Genomic DNA, 16,222 nt, shown 5'->3' on the forward strand with positions numbered 1-16,222 from the left:
ATGTTTTATAAATGACAATATAAACTAAAAATGTAAAATTCTAAATATGTTGATTGTGGAAGTGATGCATAATAGAGAAGTATTGCTGAATAGCATGTCTTGAGTAACACAATGCTGAAATTATGACTTCCAATAAGAATCTGAATAGTGACATTCTTTCTGACAGTCCTAGTTTGCTCACACAAACCCATGCTCAATTACAAGAATAATTTAGCAATGCACAGCATTGAGATATGGCTGAAAATCAGAGTCATTAGAGAAAATCTTAAGTAAATACTGAAAAAAATGTGCAAACTCCAAGTGGACAGTAACAAAATTGAGGTTCAAACCCAGTATCTTAGAGCTGGAAGGTAACACTACAGGGTCATCTTACTCATAATGTTTATTGCAGTGAAACCTATAATCACTGTGGCTTTCTAGCACCAGAATTGTACATAACGGATCTACAGAAACATAAAGTGTAAGAGACAATATATTGAGTGAACAGCTACACCACCAGCTCTGGAAAAAGCATATATGCTAAAATACTGGTTATTTAGCTCAGACAGTGTCCTTCTCAATTGCCAACAGATCTGCGTAGCTAATAGTTGTACTCATACAGTAATTTATCTGAGGGATTATAAGGAAGCCTGTATTTTGCTTCATTGTTAAGAGGCAGAACCCTTCTTCTGTCTAAAAGAATCATGAAATAGCAACCAGTTTCAAGTGAACAATTGCTGGCACAAATGACAATGCATTCTAAATAACACATTGTCATTTGCACCTGAATATGCTGATCACAGCCATTTAGTCAGAATCAAGGCGGCAACCTGTAATCACATTAACAGAATAGGCTAATTACAACCTTGTTTGTTTGCACTCTCAAAAAAAAAGAAGACGAAGAAAAAAACTTTAGACACATCTTTGCTAAATATCTTTGAAGTGCAAAATACTCCCTTGAAGAGTATTTCTCATTCCATAGAGACAGGGAAGAAAAAAAAAGAGTGAAAAGACGCCTAATTAAGTAAGAAGCCCAGTTTAATTTGTGGGTAGGCTTCCCATTTAGAATTCAGTGCGGTGAAAACCTGCAGATATGGCAGCCCCTGTAGCTGAGCTTATCTTATTGGAATTTCGTTTTAATCATCATTTTAAAGTCATTTACTGAAAATTCATTGCATTTCAATGAATACATAACAGATTCAATAAGGTAATTTCTGTACATGAAGATATTCCTATTCTGTGCCCCACAACTGTATAAGCAGGAAAGAAAATATTGAGAAACTCGTGTATATACAAGCCTCAATCTCTCTGTACTGAATTCAGCAGTCCCCATGCTGTCTGATCCTTGCTTTATAATACTTAGATTTTTTTAAATCAAAAATGTGACAATGAGCATAACAGAACTACCCAATGTACAGTATACTGTGATCGATGAAAAATGAAATTTGTTAGCCACATCAGAAAATTAGGCTATGAACCTATGCTAAGTCACTATGCAGATAAGTTGTCATCACACTTGTGGTAATTTTATTAGAATGAATGTGTCTATATTTTCATATGCTATCTGATGTAGTCTTACACTTTTAAAAGAGCAAATCTGTATTTGCTTTCACTTACTGTACCTCATCATATAAAATGATAGTGAATTTTATTTTCATTCAGTATTCAGATGACATTTGGACTCCCTTTGATGCTGGGCAGGAGTCACAGTGTCACTTTAATCCTTTTAGAAAGGTTATACAGAGGGTTCTGTAGAGATAGTGTCATATGTTCTAAAATTGCTTATTTTAGAGGAGGCCAGAGGGATTTTCTCAAAATAAATCTTTTAATCCTTCTATACACATATGCTTGTAGTCTTGTCAGTGCCTCCCTGCCTTATGGTATCACTTTTATTAGAATAGCCAAACAGAAAGAACTGTAATTCCTGCTTTTTCAGTTTGTGTTCTCATAAGAAGGAAATATAGCATTAGCTTTGTGATCTAATTTATTTGAACAACATAGCTGAACATGCAGCATTGTTTTTCACTGTATATGGTAAACCTGCTGATGTTTTTGTTTCACCAGTTTTACTGTATTTAAAAAAAATTGAGAAGAAATTAAAGTGTTTTACAGGCAGTGTCAGTTTATAGTAAAGAAAGTTATAATTTAGAGCAAACACCAATTTCAGTGCTTTAAATCACTAATTAGCAGGATTATCTCAGGCCCTGTTATCTTTTTGTGTGCTTTCATGTTATTTGCCTGTTGTAAAACTGGGCAATAAACCCATCAAATTAAACAGATTATTCTGTTAGGACAGAGAACTTTCCCAGTTAGTTTTTTTTTTCTCAGTTACTTTTATAAAGAGATTCTAGAAAAAATATTCATTATAAAAGTCACTAACTTGTTTGGTCAAATTGGAGAAATATTGTTTTTAGTACAAATCTGCAAAATGTTTTAATATGTGCACAGATATCACTATGACGAAGTATTATTTATTAACATGTATCTCCAGTTAAAAATGTATGGGCTGGTATGAAAGTGATGGAAATTCACATAGTATAGTTAAATCTAAAATTCCTGGGCATCCTTTAACTTTGTCCAGGTAATAAGAATATTTCAAATATCCTATCCATTAGTGACTTTAGTCTGCCTCTAATAGACTCATGTAATCCATGAGTAGAATAATGAATGGAAATTATGAAAATTATAAGCATAAGGAATCATATTTTTGAGATTGGGAAGGGCGTTGCTATAAAGTGTTGTTCCACTTAAAAGTCCAACCCATTAAACATTAGTTACTAATACATCACTGCTCTAAAATAACATAAAATTACATGTAACCAAGAGGCAAAATGTAATAAATGACATATGAACAGAAAAATGCACTTGTAGTACACTTTTTATAACATTCACAGAGCTAAATATTTCTAGTTTGGCTTGTTCATCCTCTCTTCAGAAGCTGAGTTAATATCTTCATCGTTGGCATAGCAAGTCCCATTGATGTTGAGGTTCAGATTGGGGAATGGATTTTAGTGACACTGGGCCTGCTTTGTACAAATAACTAAGTGAGGTGTCTTTTTTAATCCACAATTTCACAGTTTACAACCTGTGCAATGTAACAGAGCTCCATGCTCAAAAGTACAATTCTTGGGCAGAAAGGGGATGGTAGACATATTTCATCCCCCTGTTTCAGTGACTGACCGACTGCCACAAATGACAATGCAAATGAGAGAAGTATTGAATTGTTGTGTGGGTCTTTTGAATTATATGATTAATTTTGAGAATATGTTCAACACCATAGGCAATTCTGCACATAATCTTGCTGGCAGTGGCTGGAGAGTAATTTCTTTAGTGCTTGAGATTAGTCATGCATTCATTGTTTGGATCATTGTTTGTGACGTATCCAAATTTCATCCTAATGTTTTGAAACACTTCTTAGATTTCTCTCAGTCTAATTTATGGAGTCAATGCTTTGAACATTCAATATGCACAGCCAATACTTTGGCTTGTTCATGAAAATTGTTTCATGACTCATCCTTCATCCCTCATAACTTATATCTCATGAATCATCAACTGTTCAATTCCTCATTATGATTTGCATCACTTGTCAAAGGCTAGCCTGACCTTGAGACCTTTTCTGGATAAGTATTGCTATAACAGAATAAAGATGTCTGGTCCTGGCACACATTGACCAGGTGAGAATGTATCTGTGTTTTGTTCTCTAGCATTAGAAATTCAGTAATAGCAAAATATTAAATTTGTAGTTTGCATCATCTGTATTGTCTTTATAAAGAAACACTAAACAAGATTCAGGCTGAAAATGTTTTATCACCCATCAAACATACACTGTTTTATTAAACTGAAAGTCACATTAGTAACTGCAAAATAAAATTGCTTACTCACTTTACAGTTTTCTCTGATTTAATTGTAATAGAAGTAAATATGTACACTTTTATGATTCATAATTAAATCAGAAAAAATTTTTATAATACATAATGTGCCTGTACTTTTCCTAGTCCAATGAATTCAGGTATTGCTTTGGTTGCATACATGTTCAAACATGAATCTTCAGCCCTGTCTAGTGTATTTTACAGGCTGATGCAAGTTCTTCTTTAGGGTTTCCTGTTTTTGCCTCCTTTGATTGTTGTTTGTTTCCTGACAAGTGCCTCAGTCATCACCATACTTCATTATATATTTGATGTAACACATGTGATAAGCTGTGTTTGGGTTGTACCCGGCTTTTCATTGTGGACAAAGAGTTTGGCTTATTTTTCTTCATCATACTATACCATAGAAAATGCCTGCCTTGTTCTTCTGTGGTCTTTTTGAGGCTTCCACTGGTTGTTCATTTTGAGTGGATGTGTTTATATAGGGAGAATGTGGATAGCAGTGCATTATTTACATTCCCACATAGTGTGTATGACTGTGATCTTCGAAACTTTCAGCACCTTGGAGTATTACTTTTCAACATTAATTTATAACTCTTTCTCCTCATAAAGTAATGTATGGAATTGAACATACAGCTGTTGGATCTTCATAGTACTTTCTCATATGACATTCACTGCCAGCATGGGGACCTTGTAAAGACAGGTGTCTTTCTTCTAACATGTCAACATGTAACATGTTATATCAGTCATTCAGAGTGACTGCAAGTATGGTCTTTTGGAGTTTTAGAGTTACTAATAATAATTAATTACATTTTATAGTGCTGTTCTAGCTACTAGTGATTTGTGGGGAGTTGCATCAACCACCATCAATGTGCAGCATCCAACTGAATGATGTGATTGGCAGCCATTATTGCACAGTATGCTTACTACACATTAGCTAGTGAAGGGGTGAGAGGCATAGCCAATTAAAGAAAGGAGATGATTAGGGTATCAAATCCTGGCCAAAGCTGTGAAGGGCAATTTAGCCAGGACGTCTGGGTACACCCTACTCTTTTTTAAAGGATCAAAACATCCCTAGGGATCTTTTATAACTACGGAGAGTCAGGACCTCAGTTTTACATATTATCTAATGGATTGCACCATGTTTTTCAGCATGGTGTCCCCATAATTGCAAACAGACCACAAGGTAAGTGCTCCATACTGGCCACACCAGCACATCTTGCAGCAACATCCCAAGCTTTCCTGGTTAGTGTCCAAGTACTAGTGAGTTCCAGTCATGTTCAGCTTTGGCTGGATTACCTGTTCTGAAATGCATGTGGTATGGCTGCAGAGTTGCTTCACAATGAACGCAGTTTGGAGTGCCATAATGAAAAGGCAAAGACTTGACACTTGGAACACTTTTTTAGAGACATCTTTGAATTTATTTAACAATCTTAAATTGTTTTCTATCCATACATCCATTTTCCAACCTGCTAAATCCTAACTACAGGGTCACGGGTGTCTGCTGGAGCCAATCTTAATTGTTTTCTTTCCAGCTTAATGTTTTACAATATTTTCTGTACACGTGACAAAAAATACCATTTATGGTAATTAATATCATAGTTTAAGCTTGCATCAGTGGTATTTTATGTTAAAAGAAAAATGATTGTTTTATGCAAATTTAAAAATGGACTAACATTATGTATAAAATAGGTAAATGGTAAAAAGACAAAATTAGCCATGTTTTATTTCTTGGTGACATTTGATGAGTTTATTCTCGCCTGTCACTGCTACTTCAGTTGGATTTATTAGGCTTTGAGTAAACACACTTTACTGCGGCCCATTTATTTTGTTAAATTGCTAATGTTTATGTAAACTTTAACAGAACCTCTTTGCCCTGTTATCTTGGGACCCTTTCACAAAAAAGGTTACTGCCCCGTTTTCTTCTTGTTGCTTCAAACTTTGCTTGGTGGTTAAAAAAAATGTAGTTGTCAGTGCTTCTCACAGAGTGATTGATCACATGAGAGGGGGGCGGCACCCTGTTGATTTCGGGAGAGACCCCAGCTGGAAGGAATACAAAAAGAAGGGTTGCAGATGATTGAATCCTGCTGTTTGTTGAGAGTTGCAAAGGTCAGGATTTGTGTCTGTTAGGTCAGAACCTCTCTAATGAGGTGTAGAAAAATGAGTTACATTCTGTGAGAAAATTGTGTAAAAGTTAAACATAGGTCTCACTTGAGCATCCACAGAAAAGTGAAACCTGAATTCGAGTGTTCTCTGTTGATTGAGTCATTTCTGGATTCAAAGCATAATTTGCCTGGTGTACATATTTGCATACTATTTATTAAATTGTTTAAGCCAAATTTAGTTCAGTTTTTCTAAATCTAGAATGACATTAATGTTTGTCAGTTTGTTTATTCATAGAATTAACATCAAGGATAAGTGATTTGCTGAATTAATTATGAATGTTTTTCTTTTACTTTATGACTTACGTTATTTAAATTATTTTTGTTAATTTTCATTTTATTTTATTTATTTCAAAGTATCAGTACAATATGTATGTATTATATACTTTGTGACAGGTAGGGGCTGCTATCGCTCCCTTGAACCCTTGTCCAAGTCACCAGACACAACATAAAAGTCCAATAATTGACTTTATTTACTAATAACAGTGCACAAAGCACCCTCTCCTCCACAATACTCATTAAATAAATCACAATAGTCACAATAAACAATTCCTCCACTCCCAGACGCGTTGCCACCCTTCCACCCAGCTCAGCTCGCCGTCTGGGAGCTCCCATAATCCTTTTATAATCCCTGACCCGGAAGTGTTCCAATCCCTAGTCCATGTGATCTCTTCCGGGTCAGAGCAAAAGTCCTTTTCTTCACCCCAGAAGCACGTCATTCCCCTTGTCCATGTGACTCGGACATACTTCTGGGGCGTAAGGCAAATAAACGTCGTTCCTCCCTGCAGCGTCTCCTAGCGGCCCCCATGGTATCCAGCAGGGCTGTGCATAAAGACTCCAATGTCCATGATGCCCTGCTGGTCTTCGGGGCACCTCCATACTGCAGGGAGGGCTCCACCTGGCGGTTTGGGGGTATTGACAGGGATGAACGGCCAGCCATACATCACAACTTATATTTAATTGTGCAGGTCTTTTGATGAGCTGATGCCCACCATGGGTCAGTTACCCGCCTTGTGTGATTAAGCATGTTTAAGAATGATAGGATATGACATTAAATCGATCCAAAATAAAAAGTAGTAAGTCAAGCTAAAAAATTATATCAAGAAAAAAAGTGAGTCAAGAAATGGAATGTTTAGAGCACCTGTAGCAATTAAGAATAGTGAGCAGTTACTTTTATTTATTTTTGAGAGAATGCTGCAATGCTATGAACTGATTTTTTAATGCTCCCTCATACAGTAAATTTAATTTTCTGCTTGTTCTTTTGCATGTAAAAATGTGTTAAGTTATTTCTGTATTCTAGATTAGCCCTAATTAAGTGTAAGTGTGCATATTAGTGGACCCTTCAATGAATGAATGACTGTGATACACTATCGGGACAGGCTGTAGCTTCGAGATACTGAATTGGATTTGGCCTGTTTGATAGTGCTATGTTAACTTTAAGTAATACAGAATTGTTTTAACCTAATCAAATACTTGCCATATCCATATTATAAAACATAACTTGATATTTTTGTTGGTTCATCAACTATATCAGTTGTTCTCTAAGCTTGATATACTGTATTGCTTCTGTCTCTCTTTATCTTATTGTAACTAATAGAGAAAACTTTGCAAAGAAGTGAAATAAAGAGAAAGGAAGGGAGAAAATAAAGGAAATAGTCAATGATTAATACCATTACACTACTGCTGAGCAGGCATTGGTGTTCAATGGACATATAGGTGTTTTCTTTAAGCCTGTATAAGGATATGTGCATTTATGTGCCCTTTGACACACTGACACCTTGTGCAGGGTTGGTTCCTGTCTTATGCCCAATGCACCCTCACACCATGAATTGTGTTTAGCATGTTGGAAGATGGACGAATGGATAAAACCAGATTGAGCAAGACAGTGATCTGGAATGACATTGTAAAACTAAACTATATCACCCTGCCTAATAAAAAAAGAAATTTCTGACTAAATTTAGTGAAGAAAGAGTATCTTCCTGACTCACAATAAATTTTTCATGTTGGTAAGAGTTTTATCTGTGGGTCTGTTATAGCTTTGAAGCTAGGAGTGAATGCCTGGGCTATTTGTATCTATATCTAAATATCTAGTAATGATGGTTTGCATTTAAGATTGCACAAGAATACTCTTGGTGCTTTGACATCATAATTTGGTGAACCTTGATATTCAGTCCTTACCAAACAGGAAAGTTTTATACTGTAAATGCAAGTGCCATTTTATTGACTAAGTGGCAAGATTGAGCAGTGATTAACATTGCTGCTTAACAGATCCAGCATCCTGTAATCAAATCCCACAGTTCTGTGGAGTTTACACAATTTCCACATGGATTTTTCTGTTACATCATTAAAGACTCAGCTGCAGGTTAGGTTTATTGGTGACTCTGAATTGATCCTGTGTTAGAGTGGATGCAAGTGTGTGCACAGTTGTGCTCAGCCATGGCTGCCAGCCAGTCTATAGTTGTTTTTAGCTTTAATCCCAGTACTGTCAGGATAGACTCCCTGATTAAAGAATGTCTTTGTGTAATTTGTCAGCTACAATTTTGTTGTGGAGAAAAAATACATGATGTAAAAGGATATAAATCAAGCAGTGTTTTCACAAACATGTCTCTTCATAGCCTATTCCTAATAGTTATAGGAAACTAGAAAATTCACAAGATTGTCTTGGTTTTCTTCTACGTATTTCTCAATTTTTAAATCTTCTTATACATAAATAAATCTATACTTTAGTTAATACTTACACAGCAGGCTTTATGATATTATAGCTTCACCATTGATCATGCTCTGTATTTGTTTATATTGTGTGCTGTGTTTATTGCATATACTGTACAGTATGTGTCTATGTAGAGTGTGCACATTCTCCCAATGTCCTGTGTTCTATGGGTTAGTCAGATTTCTTCTTACATGCCAAAATTTGCAGACTTGATTATTTGTTGTTTGCTTGTGCATTAGTGTCACTGGGCTCCAGAGTGGATTGACACTCCATCCCAGGTTTACTCCTCCTTTTTTGGCTGATGCTTCTGGGATTGTCTTTAGCTTCCCATGACTCTGTGCTGTAAGATGGGGGATCACAAGCTGGATAGAGGAAATAAGCATAAATACATTTAATTACAACCTTATTTAGTGCCTTATAATACTGAATAGTATTTGTGGTGCTCATAAAATAAAGATTCATTGGTTAATTGGTTTCAGATTTATCTAAATTCTGAGGTTCATGAAGCTGTAAAGAGATAAAAAGCGAACCAGTATAAATAATCTGTGAATTCACTGTAGTGGATTGGAAAACTGTGCACATTAAAAAATAGCTTTTTAAAAGTTATATTTTTTTATGTATTCCCGTAAATCCTTTTATATATGATGGTTATATTTACCGATTGTTTTTTTAGTGGTATCAGAAAAATTAGAGTAGTGTATTCTACAATTTGTTGTTTTATTGCAACTATCTTTTACATGAGTGTTCTCCTGAATTTTTTTTCAAGCAAACAGGTCAACACTGCACATAAAAATGATTGGTTGAAGTAAACTAATTCAATTAAATGTACAAATTTCACATCAATTAATCAACTAATTCAAACTCAAATCACTGTGTTTCATCCAACATTAACCAAATGAGTTACTGTAACTGTAGAAGAATAAGTAAGAATAATGTAACTTATCTGAGTTAACAAAATATATTTTAACTCATATGATAACAGTTTAACAAATAGTTCTGTTAAACCCAATAACTGTTTATTTGCATAGTGTCACATTGCGTGATAACTTCATATCAATTATGTAAACCTAAAAAATACAGACTTGTGTCTTTAGAAACTTTATTTCTATTGTTTAGTTAAGATGGCAAAACATTTCAACATTTGGAGACCAACTGCTTGTTCCCCTGATTATTAAATAAGTACCCAATTACACCAGATAATACAATTAGCATATCACATGCCTTTCCATCATCGCACTTAGAGGAAAAGCATGAGGTAGGGTGTGCAAAAGATTTGCCAGATTATCTGAGTTAAACTATGCAAAAGCCATATGGATAAACACAAAATTTTGTGCACCAAAAATATTGTTTTATGACTGTAAAATATCATTACAAATACAGTGGTCCCTTTTAAGCAAATCAGCTAAAGGTATGCTAATAAGGCATTGTTGCCATGACAATTAACTGAAAGATTGTACAAAAATTCTAACAAATATCCCATAAAGTAGCACTCTTCTCATCTCCCTTCCTCCCAATAGAAAATGTCTAAAAATCACCCGATTTGGCGGAATGTGTGAACTTGGTAAAGCTGCTGCATGCCATTTGAATTCTTGGCCAATCATTTGCTTTGTTTAAATGCAAATTTCTTCAAAAAACATGTTTTTTAAATCTTTGAAACACATTCAATTTGAGTAAAACCAATGAAAGGGTAATGATACAGGTATAGTACAGGTAATTAAAGCAATAAAATCCACTAATGGTGTAAATTATACTTCTTAATGTAATAACCAAGAAATTTAAGTCATTGTACTATAAATATGAAGCCTCGAAACCTACTTATTTAGAGAAGAGTCAGTTTAACTTAGCTGAACAATAAATAGCAGTATAAACCACTAATTATTTTAGAGTTGGCTATTGATTATGAAGTAGTTGTATTTTTGTAATGGAAGATGTAAAGGTCCCATCTTATTTATTACATTTGTTAGAAATCTCGAGGAAGGCTGTTGAACTGAATGTAATTGTGTAAACACCACAAAAGCAATTTAGACAATTCTTAACCTTGTTAATCTCTTTAAGTTCAGTAATGTGTATATTTATAAAATAGCATTCTGAAATAACTGCTCGACTAAAAGTACGGCATTATACAGTATACTTATGTAAATATTAATGAACTGAAGAAAACTGATTGAGCCTCCACCAGCTTTTGCAATTTGTTTTTGATCTTAACACCCATATAAGGCTATCCTTTACAGTCTCCTGATGATTAGTGTTTTTTCTCCTTTGTTTTTATACTAAGCATGTGAGAAGATCCTGTGCAAGCCGCTACCTGTGTGGTTTTACAATGCGGGCAGGAGAAAGACTCCAATGTGTTGTTGCTATAGGCTATCAACCAAAGTCTTGGAAGAAAAATTGTTTCTGACTTTCATCATCCAATTAGACAAGTCAAAACTCAAGCATGCAGACAGAGAAATTTAAAGAGTCACAATAGCACCACTTGCATTAAGACAGCATATTGTGCATGGAAATCTTTCATTTGCCAGTTATTTATAACCTGCTTTAAAAGATTAAAACCTTTCATACACGTCAGCTTAGATATACAGACTTAAAGGGAAATGTTCATGTTCTTGAAACATGAATGGTAAACAAGATATATATTAAGATTTTATCACAGATTATATTATTGGTTTTAGAAAGCCTTTTGATTAAAGGGCAATAAGTTGGAAGTGAGTTGGAAATTTTGAATTGTAGCTGTTTACAGGTTGGTATTATAAGTTTATAGGGTCAGTATTGTGACATGTACAAAATACAGTGAATTTCTTACTTGCATACGCTAATCCAACTTGTCTCTTTATTACATAATTTCTGTTCTTAGTTTACTCCATGCTTTGGTGACTAAAAATAATCATTTTTAGGTATGTCTTGTATGTCTTGCACCTCTGAAATTAATTTTGTTAAAGTGATATTTAAGATTTATTCTTATTTTAATTTGATCGCTTAGTGTTACATTACAACAATATAATTATTTTTTCACAATTGGCAGTATGGTTATTTACTGTTTAGTTCTACCATGTCACAGCTTCTGAGTCTGAAGACCAAGTATCAGCCTTACTGCTGTCATGTGGAATTTGTATTATCTCCCTGTGTCTGTGTAACTTTTCACTGGGTACACTGTTTTTTTTTGCAACTTCCCACTTATGAGCATTATAAATGTAATTGGCCCAGTGTGAATAAGTGGAACTTTGCCTTGCAGCAGTGCCCTATCTATGCTTGGTTTGTGGGCCTAATGATGGCAGGTAGGTCTTGGCAAACGTCTGACAAAACTGAATTCTGAAAGTGAATGTACAGTATGTTTCTAAAACACATAGTAAAAACATGTCAAAAAATCGGGAAATTAAACAGATGTCAAAAGACAGTGTTTCAAATGCAGCATGTCAAGTGAAAGTAAAGTGAAGAGCACAGCTGGAAGCTAAGTTCTGAAATGTATCTGTGGCTGAGTGCATTGACAAAGATTTGTAGCCTGAGGCTTAATCTGTGGTGTTTCGCAGTGTGTCTTTCTCCGCCTCTCTCAAGTGCTCTTACTCAGGTATTTCAAGAAAAATCATCAGATTTAAGTGGCTTTAATTTATTTTTCTTTAATATCATGAGCAGGCAAGGTGAATTGAAATAAAACAAAATAATTTTCTCAACTTATGCACATTATGTATAGAAGACTTTCAAGGGAAACTCTTGAGTTCTGCTGCAAAAGACTGTGGCTGGGAATGCTGAAGGTCCAGCTGAATTTTAGGGCATTTTCTTTAGCCGGTCATTTGGTACTTTTAGAAAACTTTTAGAAACTGGTACAATAGTTCTGGTTTGTCTTAAATGCAGAAATCTAGGTTAATTACAGGTCTGGTCACTGTCACTTTGGAATATGTACATTTTTCCTGTGCTCTTGTAAGTTTCTTCCTACATCTAAAAGTTATACGTGTTAATTCATTTAGTGTCTTACAGTTGCCTTGGTGTGGAAGCATGACATCCCACTCTGGCATTGTCTGTGGTTCCCTATAATTCTCTAATGAAAAGGTAGATTTGGAAAATGGATGGATGCAGTTACAAATGAAAAGCAAAACCACAGGTTGAGCTGAAAAATAGATTAGGGCTTATTTAAGTGTCATATATTGTGTCACTATATTATATATTTCTCACTTCTCATTAAACTGAATAAAATATTCAAAACCATTTACTCCAATTCAGTATCCAAGGAGTCCTGAGTCTGTTATGGTAGAATTGGATATTAGGCATGAACTAAGCAAGGACAGCATGCTAATCCATCACAGTCTTTGTTTAGCACAAGATAAAACTCATGAATGGGTCTGAACAGATGATATCTAAGTGTGGGTTGGGCATGAAAGTGTATAATAAATAAATAATATTGCTCATCAATGCATGTAATCCATGTTGCAGGGTTTTGTTTTAAAATTTAAGGATAAAAGCTTTGTGAGTTTTCTTTACTCTGATACAAAAATCACCGACACCTGTCATGTATTTATTAATACTATATACCTTACATTGATATTTCAGTCATCCTTTTTGCTTGATCTTCTGTTTTCCTCTACATTCTTAGAATGTTAATGTCCAAGGCAGCACGGTAGTACAACACTCTGAGCTGCCTTGAAGCTTTACACACCTGGGTTCCATTTCCTGTTAGGTTACTGTCTGTCCAGAATTTATATGTCCACTGTGTGCTCTCTCTGATCTCCTTTCACATCCCATAAACATGGCTGTCAGGAAAATTGTTGTCTCTGAATGGGCTTGCTGACAGTGAGCGTTGCTATAAATATGCTCAATGATAGACTGGCATTATATTTTGTTATATTTTAGACATGGTTTGTCCCCTTGCTGGGATTCATATTCTTCTGTTGTGTGTTCTTTGTTTTATGTTAATGTAACTAGAGGTGGAGCCACCTGCCCATCACCGCAAGGTACTGCCCTCCATTCTGGAAATAGTTGTGAATGTGCTTAGGAAGGTTTGTGATTTCTGTGCTTGGGATGGATATTTCAACTCTGTTTTGACCTTTCTTTGAAGTTTTGTTTTGGGACTTATTTGCCCAAGATTGCCTTTCTTGTTATAGGCAGTTCTGTTTTTCAGTTTTGCTCCATGGAGCTTCATTGCTATTGGAATAGTGTTTTGTGAAGAGTACATTTTTCACCCTATAAAGAGCCTGGTTTTGCTTTATTACTAGCCAGGGTTTGAAGGTGATATTCTCCCATTAATGGACATTTTTGAAAATATTTTGGGGAGTATGTTCTTTAGCACTTGTTCACGACACATCTAGATTTACTTTTTTCGTTGTACTGTTTTTTTTAGAATAGATTTTGGCTCCCAGAAAACCTGTAATGGAGAAGTAGTTACAAAAATTGATGTAGGTTCAGCACCAAAACAAAATTTGAGCAGCTAAATAAAATTACAATATGTTTGTCAGTGTTAGTACACGATTTAAATAAACATCTAAGCTATTATTGCGTTTTAAGTTTTGATTTTGGTCATAAAAAGTGGACTTACTTATTTTTTTTTCAAAGAGTCTGGATTTGTGGGTTATGTCCTCACTGGAAGAGGAGTGACATATGTATTGGTTAAGGACTTGCTAGTGTGTACTCTGCAGCATGCATTTACATATTTTTTCAGTTTTCTTCCATATTGTTTGGTAAACAATCATAGCTAATAGATTTTTGTTTATCCTGGACCTAGAGTTTAGTATATTAGAGATAAAAGGAAATTCAAAGACCTGCCTACTGTAAACAGTTGGGCTTGAATAAAAATAAGAGATGCATATTGACCCATAATTAGCTTACTTATGTGATTCTGTATTATTCTCTGAGTCTTACAATTTTGTACTTGGGGTATGCATCGACTAACTGCAGTTTGTTCATATGACTGATCAAAACCACACAAATTTTAGGTCTGTTGGCATTTTCATTTCTTGTAGCATGAAATATGTTTCTGCCTGTGTAAGTGCAATAAAGGCTAAAATATCAGATTTCTACATTATTTCAGAAAATTCACCGTGCACTCTTTGCATCACCAGCAGATCCCATTTTGACCTTAATAAAGAAGTTGGTGTATTGTGTCTTACCAGAAGACTTCAGGCTTCAGATTTCTTTCAAACATATCAACACAGCACCTTATTTAAATGTGAAACATAGATCTTGCTACAAACCTTTTAGAAATGTATGCCAGTAGATTCATATTTCTGTTGAGGTTTATTTCAAAGTTTGCTTTGTAGTAAGTAGCTTTCAGTCTTCTTCAGACACCTGTTCAAATGGTATTTCAATCATCCACCCTTCTTGGTTAATGGCCAAAAGAATTAGTTCCCATAGGATTTATGGCGTCTGAATGGCTATTTACCATCATTTAAAGGATGGTAAAAAGTAGGATGTGCAGCTTTCTGGAGTCTTGATGGCAGCCTGGAAAAATATTCACAGAGCTGGGTCTTAATATGCAATTTAAAAGAAAAAGTCACAGAATTGGGATGAATCTGTGGAATTCTTAACTTTTTTTTTCAGTGATCAGCTGGATACCTAGACATGTCATGTCATAACATGGCCTAAATTTTGTTTTGCAGTGGTGTACACCTTTCAATTTTTAATAACATAAGAAGTATCACCTCTTGGTTTTTTTCTACTCTTTCAAGTCTGAAAGAGTGATTCATTTTGTGTTGGTTCCATTTGTTAAAAGTTTAGTATATAATAAAGATAATGTTCCTTAGCTCTGTGATAATTTAAAATACAGTCTACAGTCAGCTGTCAATTAATAAATGTGTGCTTAAGCTCAGTTAATAGGGAGTCTCCAATCAGGTTTTTAAGGCTGATACCAATTACTGATTTCATGTTACTTGCCAATTTTTTTTCCTTTTATCCTTTAAAAAACTTTTTGCAATAAGCTCACGCATAATCAATCACATTGAAACCTTATGTTGTATATTAAAGTGTATTTTTATAATTAAACTATAGATAACAGGTGTTAACTATTCATTTTTATTTAACAACATGAAATTCTGTAGGCTTATTGTTCAGTGACCATAAAAATACTAAAATAAACAAATTATCCTTCAAATACATACTAATAAAATATGTTTCTAAAATATAAATATTTATCCATATTTCATATAACATAAAATAAAATGCTTCTCATACAAGCTGTCATATTGTTTAATTTTTTCTGTAATGTACCTTATCTGAAACAAAGCTTAACAAAAGAAGAGTTTTATGCAGGTGTGTTTTTTTTAGTTTATCAACTAGACATTCATAACTTCATCTATCCATCCATTTTCCAACCCGCTGAATCTGAACACAGGGTCATGGGGGTCTGCTGGAGCCAATCCCAGCCAACACAGGGCACAAGGCAGGAACCAATCCCGGGCAGGGTGCCAACCCACCGCAGCATTCATAACTCTTGAGGTGTAATTATAAATATGGATTACCATTTTAATAATGTTTCTTATCAAAACTTATAATGTATGTCACTCAGCAACAAACATTAAACACAG

At 34.7% G+C, this 16,222-nt stretch overlaps 1 protein-coding gene across 1 annotated transcript in view; it reads left to right on the forward strand.

Annotated features, from left to right (window-relative positions):
* The window catches only part of LOC120526083 (protein eva-1 homolog A-like), a 258,671-nt gene that overhangs the window by 23,501 nt on the left and 218,948 nt on the right, over positions 1-16,222 (forward strand). The window lies entirely within an intron of this gene.

This window comes from Polypterus senegalus, chromosome 3, assembly GCF_016835505.1.
Source record: "Polypterus senegalus isolate Bchr_013 chromosome 3, ASM1683550v1, whole genome shotgun sequence".
Classification (NCBI taxonomy): Eukaryota; Metazoa; Chordata; class Cladistia; order Polypteriformes; family Polypteridae; genus Polypterus; species Polypterus senegalus.